At 36.4% G+C, this 22,640-nt stretch overlaps 1 protein-coding gene across 4 annotated transcripts in view; it reads left to right on the top strand.

Annotated features, from left to right (window-relative positions):
• Positions 1–2,467: 2,467 nt before the first annotated feature.
• The window catches only part of LOC101892464 (afadin), a 176,688-nt gene continuing 156,515 nt past the window's right edge, over positions 2,468–22,640 (top strand). For 3 of the 4 annotated variants that reach the window (XM_059118130.1, XM_005190640.4, XM_005190641.4), the window contains exon 1: positions 2,468–3,538. The gene's annotated coding sequence lies outside the window, so the exon portion shown is untranslated. The remainder of the gene's footprint in view (positions 3,539–22,640) is intronic. The other variant, XM_005190642.4, reaches the window with a different exon arrangement.

The following is a 22,640-nucleotide window of genomic DNA, read 5'->3' on the forward strand; positions in this document are numbered from 1 at the left end:
ACACAATTGGAGCGAACGACGAATTTTTTCGCGGCGTATGTTCGTCGTCAAAAATAAAACACATATGTGTATATGGAAGTGCACACAATCACGGCACCGGCGAAAATTTCGTCGGTCGCCGCGAACTCAATTAGCTTTATTTCTATTTCATACGCCGGCGACCGGCGAACAAAACAGTACAAGGTGGCCATACTTGTACGAATTTTATGTGTTTTAGTAAATAAAGTTACTTTTTACTTTAAAATTTGTTATGGTCACTCTACTATCTGTTACTCGTATAAAAAAAACATAATTAATTTGTTTATTTATTTGTGTACTTGCGCCTGAGTGAAGATGGATATCAGTGAATTTATAATAGAGAAGATGGACATAAGTGAAATTATAATAGAGAACGTAAAGAATTATGTGTTCTTGTATAATTCATTGTAGTCAACAAATGAGCAAAAAGTAAACAACTTCATCAGCTGTTTTATAATTTCGTCGGTATTGTGTTCCATACGACGAATTTTCGCGGCTCATTTTGTCGCCGCGTAGGGCGAAATTCGTCGTTCGCTCCAATTGTGTTCCTAGCATAAAGTTTACTGAATTCATGTTGCCATATTTTTTATTGATAATATGACAATTTTTATTTAAATAAAAAAATGTATAATCCAAATCGTTTATTTTATATTGAAGAACTGAATTATAAATTTATTTCACGAAATTAATTACGAATTCTCGTTTTGTTTATTATTTTTAAACTAAAATGAAGATGCCTTTGTGAAACAAGTTAAAAAGCAGTAAGTTCGGCAGGGCCGAACTTTGAATACCCTCCACCATTTGCAACGAATTTGAAAATATTCAAAAATTAAAATCTATTAAAAATTCTGTTAAAATATTAAAAATACCGAATATATCCGTTATATTGGGGTCTATACGAAGTGGACCTTAATAGGCATTGGTTGTTATTAGCCATTACCTTATTAAAAACGGTGAATAATGTAGCATCATCAAAATACCGTATATAGGGAGGTACCGTTATATCGGAGCTATACGAAGACCTGGACCTGCATAGACAATTTTCTGTCACAGACTGTAGTTCCCATTACGAACTCTAAATAAGTAATTTGAAACTACTCCGGTGAATAGTGACGCTAAAATTATCAAAATACCGAATATAGGGAGGTACCGTTATATGGGGGCTATACGAAGACGTGGACCTGCACAGACAGTTTTCTGTCACAAGCTGTAGTATCTATTTCGAATTTCAAATACCAAATTTGAAACAATTCCGGTGAATAATGTCGCTAAAATCATCAAAATATCGGGAGGTACCGTTATATGGGGGCTATAGGAAAACGTGGACCTACATGAGCCATAAACTTAACCTGCCTACTGGCCAAATAAACATGTGTGCAAAATTTTAGCCTTCTGTCTCTTTTCGTTCGAAAGATAGCGTGATTACAACAGACAGACGAACGGTATTTCGAGGAGTTACAAACGGAATGACAAAGTTAATATACCCTCCATAGAAAGGGTATAAAAATGCAGTGAATACCAGTTACTTTTAAAAAAGCTTGCCATATCTCTGTAAAACATGCATATATTTTAAAGGAAAGATGTAATAATGAGAACCCGATGTTGTGAACTTTATATTTCACCATGGTAGAACTAAGAAGGTAAAGTCATGTAATCATATGTTTACATTTTTTTTTTCAAATTTATACATTTGACAACATTTCATTGTCAAAATCTATATACACAAATCCATTGTATACACACAAAATCAGAGATGGAAACTGTTTTTATGCATTGAAATTTGACAAGGTAAGTTACAGAAAATGCATGGCTGGGAATGCTAATTTGAAATGAGGTCACCTTTATTTCATTGTACCATGTATTTCACTGTTCCTAAATTAAGGGATAACAAAAGTGGACTATAAAGGAAAGATATAAGAACGGGCCATAGTCTTTTTTTTCTATTTTAGGCCTACCACGAGCCATCAATACCGCTGTTTCAGAATTTTTAAGAATGTACTATTCTACAATTTTTTCTCGAAACCCATTGCGTTAACCGATTAACTTTTAAGTTAATTAGACTAGTAGGTTAAATATCTTAAGTTTACTTCTCCACAAGGGGAGTAAATATATTTTGTTTATTTCTTTTATTTGGTTGCAATGATTTTGTTACGTTCCAATATTAATTTTTCTTACAGAGTGTAAAGTCACAAAATCCCAAATGGGAACATTTCATTCACCAATCAAATGGCAACGATGGGATCGTGTGCTTCGAATGCATGCACCGACCTGGCATCACTGCAATCAACAACACCTTTCAATTGTGGCTAATACTGAGAGAGCGCAATGCATTGGCAGCACTTTTCATATTCCCCTTTGCACTCTCTTTCTTCGATTAGGCCTCTCAATCAAACTTGTATGGTACCAATTTGGTTGTGCATGAAGCTTGTCGGTCAACGATGTTCACTACTACTCATTTAGATATTTACGGTCGGTGGCGTAGCAAGCAAAGTCGGATAAATTATACGAAAGAAGAAAGAGTTAATGTGTGTTAAGCAAAAAACAAGAGCAAAAAGTAAAGAAAATTGTTGCTAGTTTTTTTCTATTGTTACCATTGTTTCAAATCCACAAATAAATGAAATGCCAAATCTATTTTGCAACAAAGTGTGGCTAGCAACGACAACAACATCAACCAGAAAGCAATAAAGAAATCAAAGTTTTTTTATTTTAAACAAAAAAATCTAAAGTGCAATTAAGAAAACCCAAAGAAGTTACTGCAATCTAATTTCAACGAAGAAAAAATCGAAAAAAAAATTTCGCATACCTTTGCACTGAGACGACAACTGCGACGACGAACGAGAGAAGTTCCATCAAAAGCCGAAGTCAGTAACAACGGTGCGCGCCGTTGCGCAGGCCAAGTTAGCGAACCCAGGTTGTTATTTGGCAAACTGTGTGTCTCTTTGTGTATGAGTGTGTGTGCGTGCGTGTGAGAGCGCGAGTGGCTGTGCGTAATTTATTTGATATTTCTTCGGATCGGTGGTTTGTTGTGTTGTGTGCGAAACAAGGATAGAAAGTGTGTGAGTGACTAGAAGTTGAACAAAACAAAAGAGCAGCAACAAAACAAAGATCGGAATTCAAATGTGAGATTCGAATAAAACAACAACATCAACCAAGAAGAAGACGGCGACGATGCAACTTGTTTGAAGTAAAGAAAAATTAAGAAAAAAACATAGAAGGAAATACCGAAAGAGGAAATTGAAAAAAGAGTTAAGAAATAAAATTAATAATTTAAAAGTGTAAATTAAAAGTTGTACAAGTGTTCAATCTTATAAAAAGTGTTAATACTTCAAGAGTGAAAAATATTGACCACCTCTCATCGTCTCTTTATAAAAAGTATCTCCTCTCTACCACCATCAACATTCCATATTAATAATCAACCAACCCAAGCAACCGAGACTCATAACAAAGGCGACCGACCGGACCAGACAACAACCACGAGATTTTATAGATCACACAAAAACAACATCAATTCACAATTCAGGTAAAATATTTTTTATTGTTATTAAAAATCTTGGTGTTTATCGTTGTTGTAGTCGCCGTTCATTTGAATTCCAGGTAGCAATATTCATAATTCCATTGAAATGATAATCGAGAAGTAGAAGAAGAGGAACAACAACAATACCAACACCATTGTGTGTATAAATAACGACGTTTTTTGTTATTCTCGACCGGTCGTATCAACAACCATACCTTGATTAAGGGGGAGGGGTCGTTGGCCATTATTGTTCATATGGTTGATCCACATTAAACCTACGGGTGCTGGGGATTTTGTTTTGGTCTAAGGTATTGCCGGAATAAAATTTTTGGTAAAGCTTTTGGCTTAACTCTAGTTTAATTTTTTAATTTTTTCGAAATTTTTTCCAGTGGTATGTATTTTTACCCTGATCCCGGGAAAATATTTTCCCCTAAAAACCTTAAACCTACGGGTGCTGGGGATTTTGTTTTGATCTAAGGTATTGCCGGAATAAAATATACGGTATACCTATTTATTAAGAATCCAAGGTTTCATTGTCGGATAATCTTATAAAAATTTGTTATAAAGGTATTTTAAAAAAATCAAAATTTTGAAGAAAATCTTTGTATAAAATACGCCAAAAATGTTTTGATTTTCGTTGTGAATGCCTTGAAAATTTTTCTTAAAATATTGCCGGTTTTCGGACGAAAGTTCATGACAATATTTTCTTAAATATCCGTCCTTGACAAATTTTCTTAAAAGTCCACGAATTTTTTGTCAAGGACTTGTTAAAAAAATTTGTTAAGAAAAATGTTGGGCCTAACACTTGTTTAGTAAAAACTGTCGCATTTTTTTTTATTTTTTTTTTCAGTGGTAGGTATTTTCTTTCTTGGGGATATGCCTGGATAATTGACCCGGAAGACCCGGTATAACCCCGGGTTAGATCGCTATCTACTATACCGATATGAATAGGCAGCTTTTGAAAGCTAATGAAAATGCATGTCTAACAAGTGGTCACATGATGGGGTAATTTAAAACGGTTCCGGAAATACATCAAAATATTTTTTAGACAAATTTGACAAATAGTAGTTGACACTATAACCTTTCCAAAATTCTACGATCGTATCTTTCTTTGTTTCAGAGATATAGGTCTCTGAACCTGAAAGACCAGATTCTGTTCGAAGTATTGAAATGATTTCAGTATAAAAAACGTTACTTCGGTAGCTGGTGTTGGACATGCCCAGAAGATAATATTTCAAGCCCCGGTCGAAGGCGGACTACTTAAAAGAAGTCTCAAACTTCTAACCACGTAGAGGGTGTTGAACGTAGCCGGAGTAGAAAAACTCAAACCCTCGTCGAAGGCCGGCTAATTAAAACTGCATTACATTAAAAAAACTTTGATTCAGGAAGCCGCTGTCGAAGCCCCTGCTGGCTACCTAAATCATTATCAAATTTAGAAAAACTCCGTTTCGAATAATTTTACAGAATCGTGTTGTCCAGGTTCAAATACCCATATCTCTGGACCTAGGAAAGAGTGTAAGCTAAAAGATAGTTCACTTTTTATGAACCCTCATAATGGAGTCTATTTCGAGTTTTTGGAGTTTTAATTAAAAAATCGGGTCCAAGTACCGACAAGTTAGATATAATTGCCGAATCGTTTTCCCACTTGTTGGATATGTGACACCTTCTTAGAAAGGTATTTTCATTAGCTTTCAAATGAAAACCACCTGTCGGTCCTATCTGTTTAGTAGATCCGGGTGTTGGACCCAACCTTTCGGCTCAATTATCCAGCGGTCAGTCCGTCACCCCAAGAAAAAAATATTTTCCGGGAATCAGGGTACAAATACCAATCTCTAGGAAAACATTTTAAAAATAATCCGAGAGTTTTTAATAAACAAGAACATTTCCAAATTTTGTTTTTGATTGTCGAGGGAATTTTTGAATATTTTTCTTACCACAATTTTCGGTTGGCAAAATATTCTCAAAAAATCCAGGATTTATGTCCCAGTAGAACTTGTAAATACATCCTTTAAAATCCACGATATTTGTTCAGAAAATTATTGAGAAAATTTTCTCAAAATTCAACGTCTTACGAATGGCCTGGAAGTCCTTGAAAAATTATATTTAAAAAATCTACAATTCCTAGCAAGGGGGTCCTTGACAAATATATTTAAAAGAAATTCACATTTCCAAGCTGCGGTGTTGTTGTATACATATATACAAATACAAGATTCCTGACCACGAATTCTTAAAAAGAACAATTTCTACCAACGAATTAAAAAATTCGCAATTCCCGCAAATATATTTCAAAATCAACGGTTTTGAGTCAAGAAGCCCCAAATGAAAACTCTTTGAAAGTTTCTCGATATACAGTTGATTTATTTATTTTTTTTTTTTCAAGAAATCTTCGTTTTATGTCCGAAAAGTACTTGTAAGAATTTTTAAAAACAATCCTCGGTTTTGGTATCAAGCCGTCCTTGAAAATTGTATTCAATAGAAAACCACAATTTCTGGCCGGGAAGTCCTTGGAAAGGAATATAGAACATTCTGGGTACGGCTTTTTGATAGCTTTGATCTATTAATTGCTAATCTGAAAGCAGAACCGATTGTGAGACCTAAAAGGACATTCATAAATGGTTTTAATTTAATTTAACATCACCATTGTTCATTTTGAAGCATTATTAATTTAATTCTTTGATTTCTGAGTATAGATTGCCATGTTGGGCGCCACTCTTCTCAATGTTAAATTCTGTCATTATCAAGTATATTTAAATATAAGACTTGATTCTGAAAGATTGCTCCTTATGATTGGCAAAACTAAATTTTTATATGATGTCAACTCTTAGTAACACCTTGGCGCCCAACCAGGATCATTCTTATGTGACCCTGTTTTCATTTCCAAAATTTTATTCAGAAATCTAACTAAAGCCATAAAGGCGTCGTAATTTGAAACATTGCAGATAGTATAGGTGTATTGAAATGAGTGATTTTTTTAATATATTACCACATTGGGCGCCACTTTTGCTAATGTAAAATATCATCGTTATTGAGTACCAACGCAGGATTGCTTTTTAATATAGGTACATAGGTTAGGCTCAATGTTCTAGAAAAAATAACACAAGAATAAATTTCAAATGATGCAACCTCCAAATACCACGTTGGCGCCCAATGTGGATCACTTTTAAATAGGCACAGTTTTGATTCAAAAAATCTACTCTCAAGAAATATAAATGCTTTTAAAAATATCTTTAAGGATAAAATCAAAAATAATCCATATAGATCAGCTTCGCATGTGTATTTGAGGCTTACAAATTTCCTTGCTAGCTACCTGCAATTGCGTACTTGTCTCTCAATATCTTCGTCTCTCTAAAAAAATCCATTTAATCTCTCTCCTCGACTCAAAATAATGCCATTAATCTGAAAGACAACAATTTCTCATTACTGGGACAATACAAAGAAATAAATACCACTTTTTCCATTAAAACCACCAGCCAAGTAATCTGAGAGCCTGACTTTAAACCTCAACAATGGTCGATTGGCCAACAATGTGTTTTGTTTCTCTTTTATTATTATTTATTTATTTTGGGCCCGCATTTATCCTTTTTTTTTTACAAAACTACCCACAAAAGACCTGTCCGTGTATCCGGCTTAAATGACATGAATTATTACATAAAAGAATTCTACTAAAAAAGACATATTACAATGGTTAGGTGGGTCGATTATCCTTTTATGATAAAAAAACAACCCCTATTTTGTGGGTATAGGGAGAGATAGTTTTGGGTCTCCCCCGGCAGGTTAGCCATTGAGAAGTAAACCTCTGGTGTAATGGTTGAGTGGTCTTGGGTAATTTGGTCTCAACTGAAAAACCTTTTATTTTTTGTTCTCATACTCTGGCTATAGTGTCGCATTCTAAATGTTGCAATATCCAACCGCCAACACCACCTAGGCTTTGTTTTCTTTTTATGTTTCTCTGTTGTCCTCTATCCTCGATTTTCGTTCATTGTCATCACTGGGCTTTTTGAATGCATTTTTGTTGTTGTTCTTGTTTTTGTTTTCTCTTACATCGCCCAAGACCAGTGAATGAAAAGCCAAGGAACTTCAATAAAATGAACGTTAATTCAATTCGTAACGGCGGGATGTGGTTGCAACAAAAACAACAACATCAGACGAGCAATTTGTGTCGGTCGTTCTGGGGGGAAGTGGAGGAGGGAGAAAAGTGGTTACTGACTGCCTGGTTGACTGAATTCAAGTTGTAGAATTCATTAAAATGGGTGCGTCTGTCTTTCAAAGCACGTCATCTGCTGCGCCGTCGCACATTTGCGACATCAAGCAGCCAAGCAAGTCTGTCGTCTTTGTCTAAATGTTCTTTATTTTTAATTTTTATGTTTTGTTTTTATTTTTAGCCTTTGTTGATGTTGTTTTCTTTTTTTTCCCAATTGTTGTTGTCGTTGTGTGGCATAGGCTTCACGGATTCTTGCTCACCTTCAATTTATGATTTTCATAGGCTTTTGTGCACTTCAGCTCAAGCCACGGCCCTCTCGTGTAAGCCACAAGGCTTCGACGCACATTGCTTTGACTCACTTTTGTTAGGTACGTCCATTTGTCTGCCTCACCCATATTTTTTCCGCCACTACATCTTCTCCTACATTCTTCTACTCGTCATGACTACTATGACGTAGTACCATCGAACATACTTAACCTTTTATCCAATGCTTCTTCTGCTTCTTCCTACCCAAAACACCGCCATGGCATTCTTTGTCAATACCTGTTTTCCCATTTTCCTTCGATTCTATTCTTTACTTCTTTCATGTTTATGTTTTGTTTTCATGTTTCTGTTTTGTATTGCAACTCTTAATGAAAAGCCATAATGGAAAGGGTGCTGCTGCTGGTGCTGCCCAAGAGGTGGCAACGATGTAGTTGGCGGCGGCGTGTGACCCTTTTGATCAGTTGTTCTGCTGTTGATCTTTTGAATGATTCGTATGGATCGGTATGCAGCGTTGTTGATGTTGTGTGCACTTCCCGCCCCGACCACGTACAGTGTTTAGAGCGGCAGAGAAATGTTGTAATTTTAACCACCTGTTGCTGATGAGCCATTGATTTATGACTTCCAGATGAAGACGACTTAACTTGTGAATTTAAGGTCATGTTTCCAATATCCATTGAAACGTATGGACAAGGGGAACCTCAATTTACGTCAATTTAGAGCTAAGTTGCCAAAAATTAATTGGGTACGAAGGCTTGTATGTTTTCCAAGTAATGATGCATATTTACCGATAACTAGGTCTAAACTAAATGTGTGTAGCGGTACAAAATACGTTACAAAGTACAACAGTTACGTTACAAAGTACAACAATGGTATTTTGATTATTTGAATTCGTCTCTACTATTGATACCATATTATGTAGCTTAGAACTTGCAAGCATTTGTTATAATCGTTTTGGTTATTTAAAAATTGTACCCTTTGTGGGGGAGGTACCAGAAGGAATGGTCCGATATCTACCATCTTTATAACATATCTTGTGTTGATACAAATTTTGAGATGTGCCAATTCTGACTGGAATCAGATGTTAATTTCTCGTTTTATAAGTTTCATCGATACTCCAAATTTCGAACTTTTGTGGGGGAGGTACCAAAAGGAGTGGACCGATTTATATAATTTTCATACCACAAAATGGGTTAACAAAAATATTGTGATGTTTGTAATTTAAAGGCAATCGGACTCTTACATCACGTTTTATAAGCGTTATAATTATTCAAAATGTTGACTCTTTCTGGGGGAGGTACTTGATGGAGTGGACCGTTGTTGTCCATTTTCGCACCTGACTCAGCACTGATGTCAATGAGGGTATAAATAATTTCCAATGTCTCTTCTTGGTAATACATTGGCGCCCAACGTGAATTAATTTTAATTTAATGTCTGCACTAATTAATTGCGTGGCAATATGTGTTTGAAAAAACTTTCATGGATTTTCCTAAAATTCTGTATTTGATATTGTGGCGCCCAACATAAATTTGAAGAAGTAAATTTTCGACAAGGCTTTCGTATAGAATCCACGTAATAATTTTCCTCACAATCAAAGGTAAATCGGACGAAGTTATATATGGGAGCTATATCCAAATCTGAACCGATTTCGATAAAATTTAGAAATATATTTCTGAGCTGTATTTGATATATTTCCCCAAATATTGTTGTTACAGAGTGCATATTACGGCTGCGGAGGACAATAATAACAAATCGGATGAACAATATATATGGAAGCTATAGCTATATTTTAACCGATCAAATTTGGCATACTTATTTTCAGGTCCAATCTGATCGTGCGTGCAAAATTCCATACGATTCGGACTGATATTACACGTTTGGTGCACAATAAAAGGCAAATCGGACAAATTTGACCGATTATCTCCAATTTCAATAGGGTTCGTCCTTGGGCCAAACAAATGATTTGGGCAAAATTTCATCTGGATAGGGCAATAAATGCGAACTGTACTTTGTTTACAAAAATACATGGACAGACGGACGGACGGACCGACGGACATGCATAAATCGGCTCAGAATGTGATTCTATGCAGATCATCAAAAGGAACTATCTATCTCGTTTCCTTTTGCTTGTTACAAACAAATGCCCAAAGACATAATACATTGTCCACCTTGTGGTGTAGGGTATAAAAATGATCGCATTTATTTAAATGGCGCCCAACATGACATCGTGTACTCCGAGGATTTCAACTGATTTCTACTGTGATGCAACTTTTGAATTATCGTTGCTTATATTGGCGACGAACATAGGACAAGCTAGCAGCTTGTAATCCTCGCATGCCATGTTATGTGTCGCATTATCAAGGAATGAGACCAACGATTTTTAGGAGAGGCTCATTCTCTACTCGAATTCAATCGAATGAAGTAAAAGTAAAATATATTTTTTATATCGTCCGAATAAAAGGGGTGTGGAATTTTCGCTTTCTGCATTGAGAATTAAGTTGTCTCGTATTCAGAGCAGATTTTACTCTTTCGAGTACTCAAAATGCTTGTTTTTTCACTGGATTTCCTTCATAGAGGTGGTAGATGTAAACTCTTGCACTATTTCGAACATTTTGACTCCCAATCTTTTTTCTAAACAGAAACCGTCTGCAGTGAGAGTTAAGTTGACTTGTAATTAGAGAAGATTTTACTCTTTCGAGTACTCAAAATGTTTTTTCACTCTATTTAGCTCCTAGAGGTAGAGGTAAACTCTTTCAAACATTTTTACTCCCAATATTTTTTTTGAAGCAGAAACATTTGCGAGAACAGAAAACAATGGAGAAGTGTATTAACCTCATGTAAATTCTAACTCTTCCAAAAATCCCGCCCGCTAGTTTTTTTCACTCCGTAGTAAATTTAAACGAATCTGAACTGAAAAATATTTCTGGTCATGCTTAGAAAAACGAAAAACGAAAGTTTTATAACAAATTGAGAGGTTTTTGAAATTGTGTTCGACATTTTTGAATAGTTTGTGAGTGTCCAACTATTTAGAGGAGAGATATAATTTCAACTTGTCGAACAAAAATCGAAAAGAATTCGAAATTACATGTTATTTGTTTCAAATGTTCAACAAGAGGGTTTCTTAACAGTTTCTTATTTATAGAGCAATCGAGGGGAGATTGTCGAAAGGGAGAAGCATGCTTTAAACTTTGCCGCCATTTCAGAAAATCCTGATAATGAAAAATCAGTTCCATACATAAAGGTATCAAGAGGTATATACCATAAATACATGAATCTTTCATTTTTTTGGCAGACTTTATGTTTCCAGATCTTTCAAAAGGGACTAGACACCCTCAATTTCATGTCCGTCAAGATAAATTTAAATTTAACTAGCAAAGACACAAAACCAGAGAAAATTAAAGGTAAACTAAATTATATTAGTTTTCATCAAATTTCATAATTTTTCCTACAAATTTCAAATTTAATATGAAATCGCTAAATAAAAACCTAATCAAAATTTACGTTGAAAAACTTTGAAACCCTTCACTCTACATTTAAACCGAGAATAAAATATTTAAAAATGAAGCGGTGTCGAGGCTGGGCGCAAATGAAAGGTCTCGAGGAGTACTTTCCGAATCTGTGGACCTTATAGTCGAAAAGAATTTCAGACTTAGGAATTTTTCGCATTTTCTGAAGAATTATCGCTTAATTTTAGGGAAATTGCAGATAAAAGCGTCCACAGAACAGAAAATAAAACTGAAGCGGCGTCGGGGCTGGGCGCAAATGAAAGGTCTCGAGGAGTACTTTCCGAATCTGTGGACCTTATAGTCGAAAAAAATTTCAGACTTAGGAATTTTTTGCATTTTCTGAAGAATTATCGCTCAATTTTATGGAAATTGCAGATAAAAGCATCCACAGAACAGAAACTAAAAATGAAGCGGTGTCGAGGCTGGGCGCAAATGAAAGGTCTCGAGGAGTACTTTCCGAATCTGTGGACCTTATAGTCGAAAAGAATTTCAGACTTAGGAATTTTTTGCATTTTCTGAAGAATTATCGCTCAATTTTAGGGAAGTTGCAGATAAAAGCGTCACAGAACAGAAACTAAACATGAAGCGGTGTCGAGGCTGGGCGCAAATGAAAGGTCTCGAGGAGTACTTTCCGAATCTGTGAACCTTATAGTCGAAAAGAATTTCAGACTTAGGAATTTTTTGCATTTTCTGAAGAATTATCGCTCAATTTTATGGAAATTGCAGATAAAAGCGTCCACAGAACAGAAACTAAAAATGAAGCGGTGTCGAGGCTGGGCACAAATGAAAGGTCTCGAGGAGTACTTTCCGAATCTGTGGACCTTATAGTCGAAAAGAATTTCAGACTTAGGAATTTTTTGCATTTTCTGAAGAATTATCGCTCAATTTTATGGAAATTGCAGATAAAAGCATCCACAGAACAGAAAATAAAACTGAAGCGGCGTCGGGGCTGGGCGCAAATGAAAGGTCTCGAGGAGTACTTTCCGAATCTGTGGACCTTATAGTCGAAAAAAATTTCAGACTTAGGAATTTTTTGCATTTTCTGAAGAATTATCGCTCAATTTTATGGAAATTGCAGATAAAAGCATCCACAGAACAGAAACTAAAAATGAAGCGGTGTCGAGGCTGGGCGCAAATGAAAGGTCTCGAGGAGTACTTTCCGAATCTGTGGACCTTATAGTCGAAAAGAATTTCAGACTTAGGAATTTTTTGCATTTTCTGAAGAATTATCGCTCAATTTTAGGGAAGTTGCAGATAAAAGCGTCACAGAACAGAAACTAAACATGAAGCGGTGTCGAGGCTGGGCGCAAATGAAAGGTCTCGAGGAGTACTTTCCGAATCTGTGAACCTTATAGTCGAAAAGAATTTCAGACTTAGGAATTTTTTGCATTTTCTGAAGAATTATCGCTCAATTTTATGGAAATTGCAGATAAAAGCGTCCACAGAACAGAAACTAAAAATGAAGCGGTGTCGAGGCTGGGCACAAATGAAAGGTCTCGAGGAGTACTTTCCGAATCTGTGGACCTTATAGTCGAAAAGAATTTCAGACTTAGGAATTTTTTGCATTTTCTGAAGAATTATCGCTCAATTTTATGGAAATTGCAGATAAAAGCATCCACAGAACAGAAACTAAAAATGAAGCGGTGTCGAGGCTGGGCACAAATGAAAGGTCTCGAGGAGTACTTTCCGAATCTGTGGACCTTATAGCCGAAAAGAATTTCAGACTTAGGAATTTTTTGCATTTTCTGAAGAATTATCGCTCAATTTTATGGAAATTGCAGATAAAAGCATCCACAGAACAGAAACTAAAAATGAAGCGGTGTCGAGGCTGGGCGCAAATGAAAGGTCTCGAGGAGTACTTTCCGAATCTGTGGACCTTATAGTCGAAAAGAATTTCAGACTTAGGAATTTTTTGAATTTTCTGAAGAATTATTGCTTAATTTTAGGGAAATTGCAGATAAAAGCGTCCACAGAACAGAAACTAAACATGAAGCAGTGTCGAGGCTGGGCACAAATGAAAGGTCTCGAGGAGTACTTTCCGAATCTGTGGACCTTATAGTCAAAAAGAATTTCAGACTTAGGAATTTTTTGCATTTTCTGAAGAATTATCGCTCAATTTTATGGAAATTGCAGATAAAAGCATCTGCAGAACAGAAACTAAAAACGAAGCGGTGTCGAGGCTGGGCGCAAATGAAAGGTCTCGAGGAGTACTTTCCGAATCTGTGGACCTTATAGTCGAAAAGAATTTCAGACTTAGGAATTTTTTGCATTTTCTGAAGAATTATCGCTCAATTTTATGGAAATTGCAGATAAAAGCGTCCACAGAACAGAAACTAAAAATGAAGCGGTGTCGAGGCTGGGCACAAATGAAAGGTCTCGAGGAGTACTTTCCGAATCTGTGGACCTTATAGTCGAAAAGAATTTCAGACTTAGGAATTTTTTGCATTTTCTGAAGAATTATCGCTCAATTTTATGGAAATTGCAGATAAAAGCATCCACAGAACAGAAACTAAAAATGAAGCGGCGTCGGGGCTGGGCGCAAATGAAAGGTCTCGAGGAGTACTTTCCGAATCTGTGGACCTTATAGTCGAAAAAAATTTCAGACTTAGGAATTTTTTGCATTTTCTGAAGAATTATCGCTCAATTTTATGGAAATTGCAGATAAAAGCATCCACAGAACAGAAACTAAAAATGAAGCGGTGTCGAGGCTGGGCGCAAATGAAAGGTCTCGAGGAGTACTTTCCGAATCTGTGGACCTTATAGTCGAAAAGAATTTCAGACTTAGGAATTTTTTGCATTTTCTGAAGAATTATCGCTCAATTTTAGGGAAGTTGCAGATAAAAGCGTCACAGAACAGAAACTAAACATGAAGCGGTGTCGGTCCAAAGTCTGAAATTCTTTTCGGCTATAATTCTTCAGAAAATGCAAAAAATTCCTAAGTCTGAAATTCTTTTCGACTATAAGGTCCACAGATTCGGAAAGTACTCCTCGAGACCTTTCATTTGTGCCCAGCCTCGACACCGCTTCATTTTTAGTTTCTGTTCTGTGGACGCTTTTATCTGCAATTTCCATAAAATTGAGCGATAATTCTTCAGAAAATGCAAAAAAATCCTAAGTCTGAAATTCTTTTCGACTATAAGGTCCACAGATTCGGAAAGTACTCCTCGAGACCTTTCATTTGCGCCCAGCCTCGACACCGCTTCGTTTTTAGTTTCTGTTCTGCAGATGCTTTTATCTGCAATTTCCATAAAATTGAGCGATAATTCTTCAGAAAATGCAAAAAATTCCTAAGTCTGAAATTCTTTTTGACTATAAGGTCCACAGATTCGGAAAGTACTCCTCGAGACCTTTCATTTGTGCCCAGCCTCGACACTGCTTCATGTTTAGTTTCTGTTCTGTGGACGCTTTTATCTGCAATTTCCCTAAAATTAAGCAATAATTCTTCAGAAAATTCAAAAAATTCCTAAGTCTGAAATTCTTTTCGACTATAAGGTCCACAGATTCGGAAAGTACTCCTCGAGACCTTTCATTTGCGCCCAGCCTCGACACCGCTTCATTTTTAGTTTCTGTTCTGTGGATGCTTTTATCTGCAATTTCCACAAAATTGAGCGATAATTCTTCAGAAAATGCCAAAAATTCCTAAGTCTGAAATTCTTTTCGACTATAAGGTCCACAGATTCGGAAAGTACTCTTCGAGACCTTTCATTTGCCCCCAGCCTCGACACCGCTTCATTTTTAAATATTTTATTCTCGGTTTAAATGTAGAGTTAAGGGTTTCAAAGTTTTTCAACGTAAATTTTAATTATGTTTTTATTTAGCGATTTCATTTTAAATTTGAAATTTGTAGGGAAAATTATGAAATTTGATGAAAACTAATATAATTTAGTTTACCTTTAATTTTCTCTGGTTTACTACTCCCTCTCTCTATCTCTCCCTCTCTCTCTTTCGCTCTCTCTCTTTATTAACCCTTTGTGAACCGGAGAAAAAATCACCTTGGTTTGTGTCTTTGCTAATTAAATTTAAATTTATCTTGACGGACATCTCAATTTCTATATTTAAATTTCTATTTCCAGAAGTTTAATTGTGGCACTTTAATGGCCAGTTGAAAACTTTGCAATTCACAAAGTTTCTCAATCTTTGCAAAAGTTTATTTCTCGTTTTGCTCCACGAACTGGCATACATGAACTCTACAATTACCAACTTTCTTCAATGTTGTTTACCTGCTGGCGAAAAAGTTGTAACGTATTTTGTTGTCGTTCTTCTTCGTTTTTTTTTCAGTGGTTCTATGTCTTCCCAAGGCAACATTCCACAGAACTAGCGACCGACAACGTTATCCATATTTTAACGTTTCATTCTCAGATGTTTTTGTTGTTGTTGTCGTTTCTTTTGCTACTTGTCTGTTTGTACATAGGAACATCATCCTCAAAGCCAGTTAGTTAGTTATATCCGCGTTCCCGCAATCTTCTAGAATGAATATTTGGTTTGGAGTACACATGCGCCACTGCCGCTACCACTACCTTTCCCAACAACAGGTATTTTCCTATTCTAGCTCCTCTTGCATGTTGACTTTTTTCGGTAACTGGATTTTGTTGTTGTTGTTCGCTGGGAGAAAGACCTGTTTCGAATATAATCATGTAATAGTAGTTTTTGCCGTTCGTTTTGTTGAGGGTCGAAAGTTGTTGTGGTAAAAGGTTTACTTTCTGGCAAATTTTATCACAAGCAAGCTAAAAAAAAACGTTGGGTTCAGTTCAGTTATCATTTTTATTCTCTTTGTATTTGCTTTTTCCACTTGCTTCGTTTGTTTGACTGATTATTTTTTGTTGTTTTTTTTTTTTCATTCTTACGCCAGTTTATTTTCATAGCAAATACCTGAGTTTTGCTTTGTACCACCACCACCATATGCATGCAGTGTCTCATGTTTGTTTTTATTTTTTTGCGTTCTTTGCACTAACACCACCACTACCACCTTCGTCAACACCCTACCGATGGTCATTGTACCACGTTACTACGTGTATTCTTCTAGTTTCCGTCTGCATATTCAATTTCGAAGAGATTCAAAGAAAGTCATGACATTAAGCTTATTGAATAGGGTTATTGAGCGGGAAGGGAACATTTGTTTAAAATGGGACTTAATGGACTCTTAAAAATGTATGCGCTATTCTGAGAAATCCGGGTGGAGTGTGCAAAATTTGGGTTTTTTGGAATCAGAAATGCCTTTAGAGGCAATGGTTACCATATGCCCAAAAATGGCGCCCAATGTGTGTCACACAAAAATTTATTAAATCGTACGACATTGTTCTATGGAAGTAAGCTACTCGAAATCTACTCGAAAGCAGATGAATCCGCAATTTATCGACACGATAGCAAATGTCGTGTCCTCTATAGCAGAAGTCTCCAAATTTGATCTACGCTATATCAGATGATATCAAATGTCATGTCCTCTATAGCAGAAGTCTCCGAATTTGATCTACGCTTTATCCTCTACTCCATTACATATGTCTCTGAAATTCATTGACTCGATAACAAATTACTGTGAAAGCCATCTGCTCTATATCATAGTAGATAACTCCGAAAATCATCTGTTCGATAGTAGATGGCTCCGAAAGTCATCTACTCGATAGTAGATGATTCCGAACAATAACTACTCTACATCAGATTACTCTGAGAGTCATGACTCTGAAAGTGATCTCTATACCAGATGACTCCAAAAGTCATCTACTCTATAGCAGGTGACTCCGAAAGCCATAAAATCTATAGCATATGATTCCGAACGTCATTAGATGATTCCGAAAGTCTTCAGATGACTTCGAAAGTCATATACTTTATAGCCGATGAGAACGAAAGTCATCTACATTGCAACAGGTGGCTCCGAAAGCCATAAAATCTATAGTGGATGTTTCCGAAAGTCACCTACTCTATAGCAGATGACTCCGAAAGTTATCTACTCTATAACAGATGACTCCGAAAGTCAACAACTCAATAGCAGATGACTCCGAAAGTCATCTACATTGCAATAGGGGACTCCGAAAGTAATCTACTTTGAAACAGGTGACTCCGAAAGCCATAAAATATTTAGCATATGACTCCGAAAGTCATCAAATCTATAGCAGATGACTCCGAAAGTCATATACTCTATAGCAGATCTCTCCGAAAGTCATCTACTCTATAGCAGATGACTCCGAAAGTCATCCACTCTATAGGAAATGACTCCGAAAGACATCTACATTGCCACAGGTGACTCCGAAAGCCATAAAATCTGTTGCAGATGACTCCGAATGTTATCCACTCTATGGCAGGTGACTCCGAAAGTCGTCTACTCGATAGTAGATGACTCAGAATGTCATCAACACGATAGTAGATGAATCCGAAAGCTTTATGATCAATGTCACATAACTCCGAAAGCCACCATCTCTATAACAGATGACTCCGAAAATCATCAACACTGTGGAAGATGACTCCGAAATTCTCCTACGCTATAGACGATTACATCAAAAGCCATCTACAGAAGCAGAAATCATGAAATCAATAGCGGTTCACTTTTTAAGTCCTTTGCTCTACAACAGTTAATTCCGAAAATCATCTATTCGATAGTAGATGACTCCGAATGTTATCCATTTGTTTGTAGAAGACTCTGAAAGTCAGTAGATGACTCCGAAAGACATTGATTCTGTTTAAGATACTTTCGAATGTCATCTACTTTATAGCAGATGCTTTTGAAATTCACATCTTTTTGTGTAGATTACTTCGAAAGTCATCAACTCTGCTGTAGATGTTTAATGGGAGATGATTTCGAGGATACGAAACTGCAAGAGGATTCGAAACTTCCTAACTGGAATGTGTGTATCGTTTCTTCCTTTTGTTTATCTTCACTGTTATCCAGCTAGAGACGGCATTATTTTGAATAGTGGCGCCCAACGTGGGGAAATTGCTTTATATGTATATATTTTTATGGGGTTCGATAATAATTATCCACAACGATCTTCTGATTCTTTTCTAAGAAATAGCGTTCAGACATATTTTGAATATTGGCGCCCAACGTGGGGCAATTGCTTTATACTATTTTTTGGGGTTCAATGTTAATTATCCACAACGCCCAACTGATTATTTTTCTAAAGAATAAGTTTCAGGCATATTTTAAATAGTGGCGCTCAACGTGGGGCAATTGCGCTATACTGTTTTTATGGCATTTGATGTTAATTATCCACAACGTGATGTTAATTATGTTCCTAAGGAATAACTTTCAGGTATATCCCCAAATTCCTTGACCTGGCTTCACAAAAATTCTCTTGCCTACCAATTTCGTAACCCTTTCCATTTTGTCGTTTTGAAATTGTGCTTCTACAACTATTTTTTGCCCATTTGTTTTTAACTATTTTTTTGAGATTAGTACTCGTCGTCGCACAGTTTTCTTTTGCCATTTTTTCGTGTGTGTATTTATTTCGTTTCAATGGTTAGTTGGCTCTCATTATTGTTTTTGTATATTTCCAGCTGAGCTATGTTCTGTTTCTACGGATTTTTGTTGCTGTTGTTGTTGTGTTTTGCCACTCTTACAAGCTGGGGAGTTTAATGGCTTCCACATTTGTGGTTGTTGTTGCTGCTTTTTTCGATTCTTGGCAAAAAACGCAAAGCCTTTGACTTTGTACTGTTTTAACCTGTTTTTGGTCGGTTGCGCTTTCTGCCAATTGCCACATATTTTTTTACCACGAATTTTTATTTTGTTTGGACTTTGACTTTATGACTCAAAATATGTTTTGTTTCGTTTTTTTTTTCTGAAAAAAAAAAAACTGCAATAAAAGTGTGTGTTTCTGTGAAAACGTATTTTTGAGTTCTTGGCAAAAAAAAAAAAATTAAACGAAGTCAGCATTTTTTCGGCCTCCCTCCATAACGCCTTCACATATTTGTATGAATCACGACAATGCGTTTTTTTGTTATTTTCTTCATGAGGTCAGTTGTAAAATTGAGTTAATGAATGCTGTTGTGTCATGAATTATTAATTTATTGTTATTTTTTTATTGAAGAGAAAGAATATTAATGAATTTTCAATCTATATATGTTATTTGGAATGACATGGAATTGGAATGGATATTAAACTAAGACCCATTAATAATTTGTGATCAAATGGCGCCCAACGTGGGGATTGCTTCAAGAAACATGTGTTAGATGTTGTAAGATCATATTTTTTATTTGATTGGGTTTTTGATTTCAGATAAAATGGCGCCCAACGAGGGGCTGCACATGTTAAATGTTTTTTCTTTTGTTTGATTTATTTTGTGCGTATATGAAAATCAATTGCCTCTAATGAGTTTATCAACACCCAAAAATTCATTCGATGTTTTATTCTTTATTACTTCAACCTTTTGAACTTTAAGGCGAACCACAAAATTACAACATGTCTCCCCACATCCTACATGCTTAAAACTTTTCTTAATTGAATCAAAAAAAATCACTGCTCACCAGTTCCTCAATAATGAGAATAATTACATTTTGTTATGGAATCACCAAAGTGCATACCCAAATGCATACCATTCAAATTGAAAGTAATTGCCAGCACTTTGAACGTGAAACAATTCCGCCGTAACTACGCTTTACTCAAGTTCTGTTGTAATTTGAACTATAACACACCACCATCGCCATCATCATGCAACCATACAGCCAACCATGCATGCATGCCACCATCATCTTTTCAGGCTTATTATTTTGAAACATTTAAAGAAAACGAAGAGGCAAACAAAGAGTGCCACTTAAATGCTAATTTAGATTTAAAGCCCACTTTTTTCCGTTGTTACAACTCATTTACGCTTGGTATTGCATATCACATCACCGAAATCCCATCGGGGTTTTCAATTACATGAAGAGATTTGCAGAAAAAAAAAAAATAAACAAACAAAATGAGTATTTAAAATAAAATTGTCCGAAATGATGGCAACTAGTCTTAATTTTAAAAAAAATGTTACAATATTCGAAATATAAAATTGCAGGAGATTAGCATCTATAGAGTAGCTGACTTAAGGAGTCATCCGATATAATAATTGATTTTTCAGAGTAATCTGCTATAGGGTATATGACTTGGAGTCTTCTACTATAGAGTATATGACCTTTGGAGTCACAGATTATTTTCGGAGCAATCAGATCTAGAGTAGATGATGTTTGGAGTCATCTGCTATCGAGTAGATGCTATTCGGAGTCATCAGATATAGGTTAGATGCAATTCGAAGTCATCTGATACAGAGTACATGTCATTCGTAGACTTCTGATATAGATGATATAACATTCGGAGTCATCAGATATGGCTTTCGGAGGCATCTTCTATCGAGTAGATGCCTTAAAGTGTCATATGCTATAGAGTAGAGTATTTTCGGAGTCATCTGCTGTAGTGTAGATAACTCTCAGAGTCAACTTCGATAGAGTAGGTGACTTTCGGTGTTAACTTATATAGAGTAGATGACGTTCGCAGGCATTTACTGAAGAGCGGATGCCATTCGAAGTCATCTGACATAGATTATATGCCATTCGGAGCCGTCCGAAATAGATAAAACACCACTCGGATTTTTCTGATATAGGCTGGGTGTCATTCGGAGTCATCTGCCAGAGATTCGGAGTCATCAGTTCTAGTTTAGATGCGGTTCTTCATCATCAGATATAAAGTAGATGTAATTCGGAGTAACCTGTTGTAGCATAGATGCCATTCGGAGTCATCTGATAAAGTTATATGCCATTCGGAGCCTTCTGATACAGAATAAATACCATTCGGAATTATCTGCAATAGACTAGATGCCACTCGGATTTATATGATTTATTTATAGGTTAGGTTTCATTCAGAGCCATCTGAAATAGAGCAGATATATATGATAGTTCAGCTGTAGTTTTTTTTTTTGCCATTCGGAGTCATCCGGTATAGAGCAAAAGACGTTCGAAGTTATTTGCTATCGAGTAGATGACTTTCGGAGTCATTTGGTGACGTTCGACATCATCTTCCTGAGAGTAGATGAATTTCGGAGTCATCTGCCAGGGAGTAGATGACGTTCGGAGTCAATTGCCAAGGAGTATATATATATATAGGGCAGATGGCGTTTGGAGTCATCTGCCTGAGAGTAGATGACGTTCGGAGTTATCTGCCAGAGACTAGATGACGTTCGGAGTCATCTGCCATAGAGTAGGGGACGTTCGGAGTCATCTGCCATAGAGTAGATGACATTAGGAATCATCTGTCATAGAGTAGATGACGTTCGGAGTCATCTGCCATAGAGTAGATTACATTCGGCATCATCTGCCATAGAGTAGATGACATTCGGAGTCATCTGCCATAGCGCAGATGACGTTCGGAGTCATCTGTCATAGCGTAGATGACGTTCGGATTCATCTGCCATAGAACATGTGACGTTCGGAGTCATCTGCTATAGAGTAGATAACGTTCGGAGTTATCTCCTGTAGAGTCGATGGCTTTCCGAGTCATTTCCTATGGAATCGATGACGTTCGGAGTCATTTGCCATAGAGTAGATGACATTCGGAGTCATCTGGCATAGAGTAGATGACGTTCGGAGTCATCTGCCATGGAGTAGATAACGCTCTGAGTTATCTCCCATAGTCGATGGCTTTCAGAGTCATGTGCTAAAGGGTCGATGGCTTTCGGAGTCATTTCATATAAAGTCAATGGCTTTTGGAGTCATCTGCCATAGAGTAGATGACGTTCGGAGGCATCTCCTATAGAGTCGATAACTTTCGGAGTCATCTTCGATTCGGGGTTATTTAATTCGGACTTATCTAAAAAATACTGTAACATCTTCAAATAGATGACTCATTGATTAGCGAATGAATCCGCTGCAATTTTCGCTACGGCCGCACCTCGTAACTACATATGAATCCATAACCCTTTGCAAGGGTGCTTCACGTGTTTGCGGTAAGCCGCTAATGGCAGCAGTGTCGCCATCGGACCGTTATCACATTGCACATGTTCGTTGGAAATACATTTCGCTTTGAAAATTAAAACGCAGAGTGGTTGCTTGTGTTTCCACCCCACACAGGTTGTATTGCGGCAAGTGCATAAATCAATATTTGTTATACAACAACATCAACAACAATTTTCAATATTTATTTCGGAAAATAAAACTATGTTCTGTAAACCACGATAAGACAATACAA

This window comes from Musca domestica, unplaced genomic scaffold, assembly GCF_030504385.1.
Source record: "Musca domestica strain aabys unplaced genomic scaffold, Musca_domestica.polishedcontigs.V.1.1 12, whole genome shotgun sequence".
Taxonomy (NCBI): domain Eukaryota; kingdom Metazoa; phylum Arthropoda; class Insecta; order Diptera; family Muscidae; genus Musca; species Musca domestica.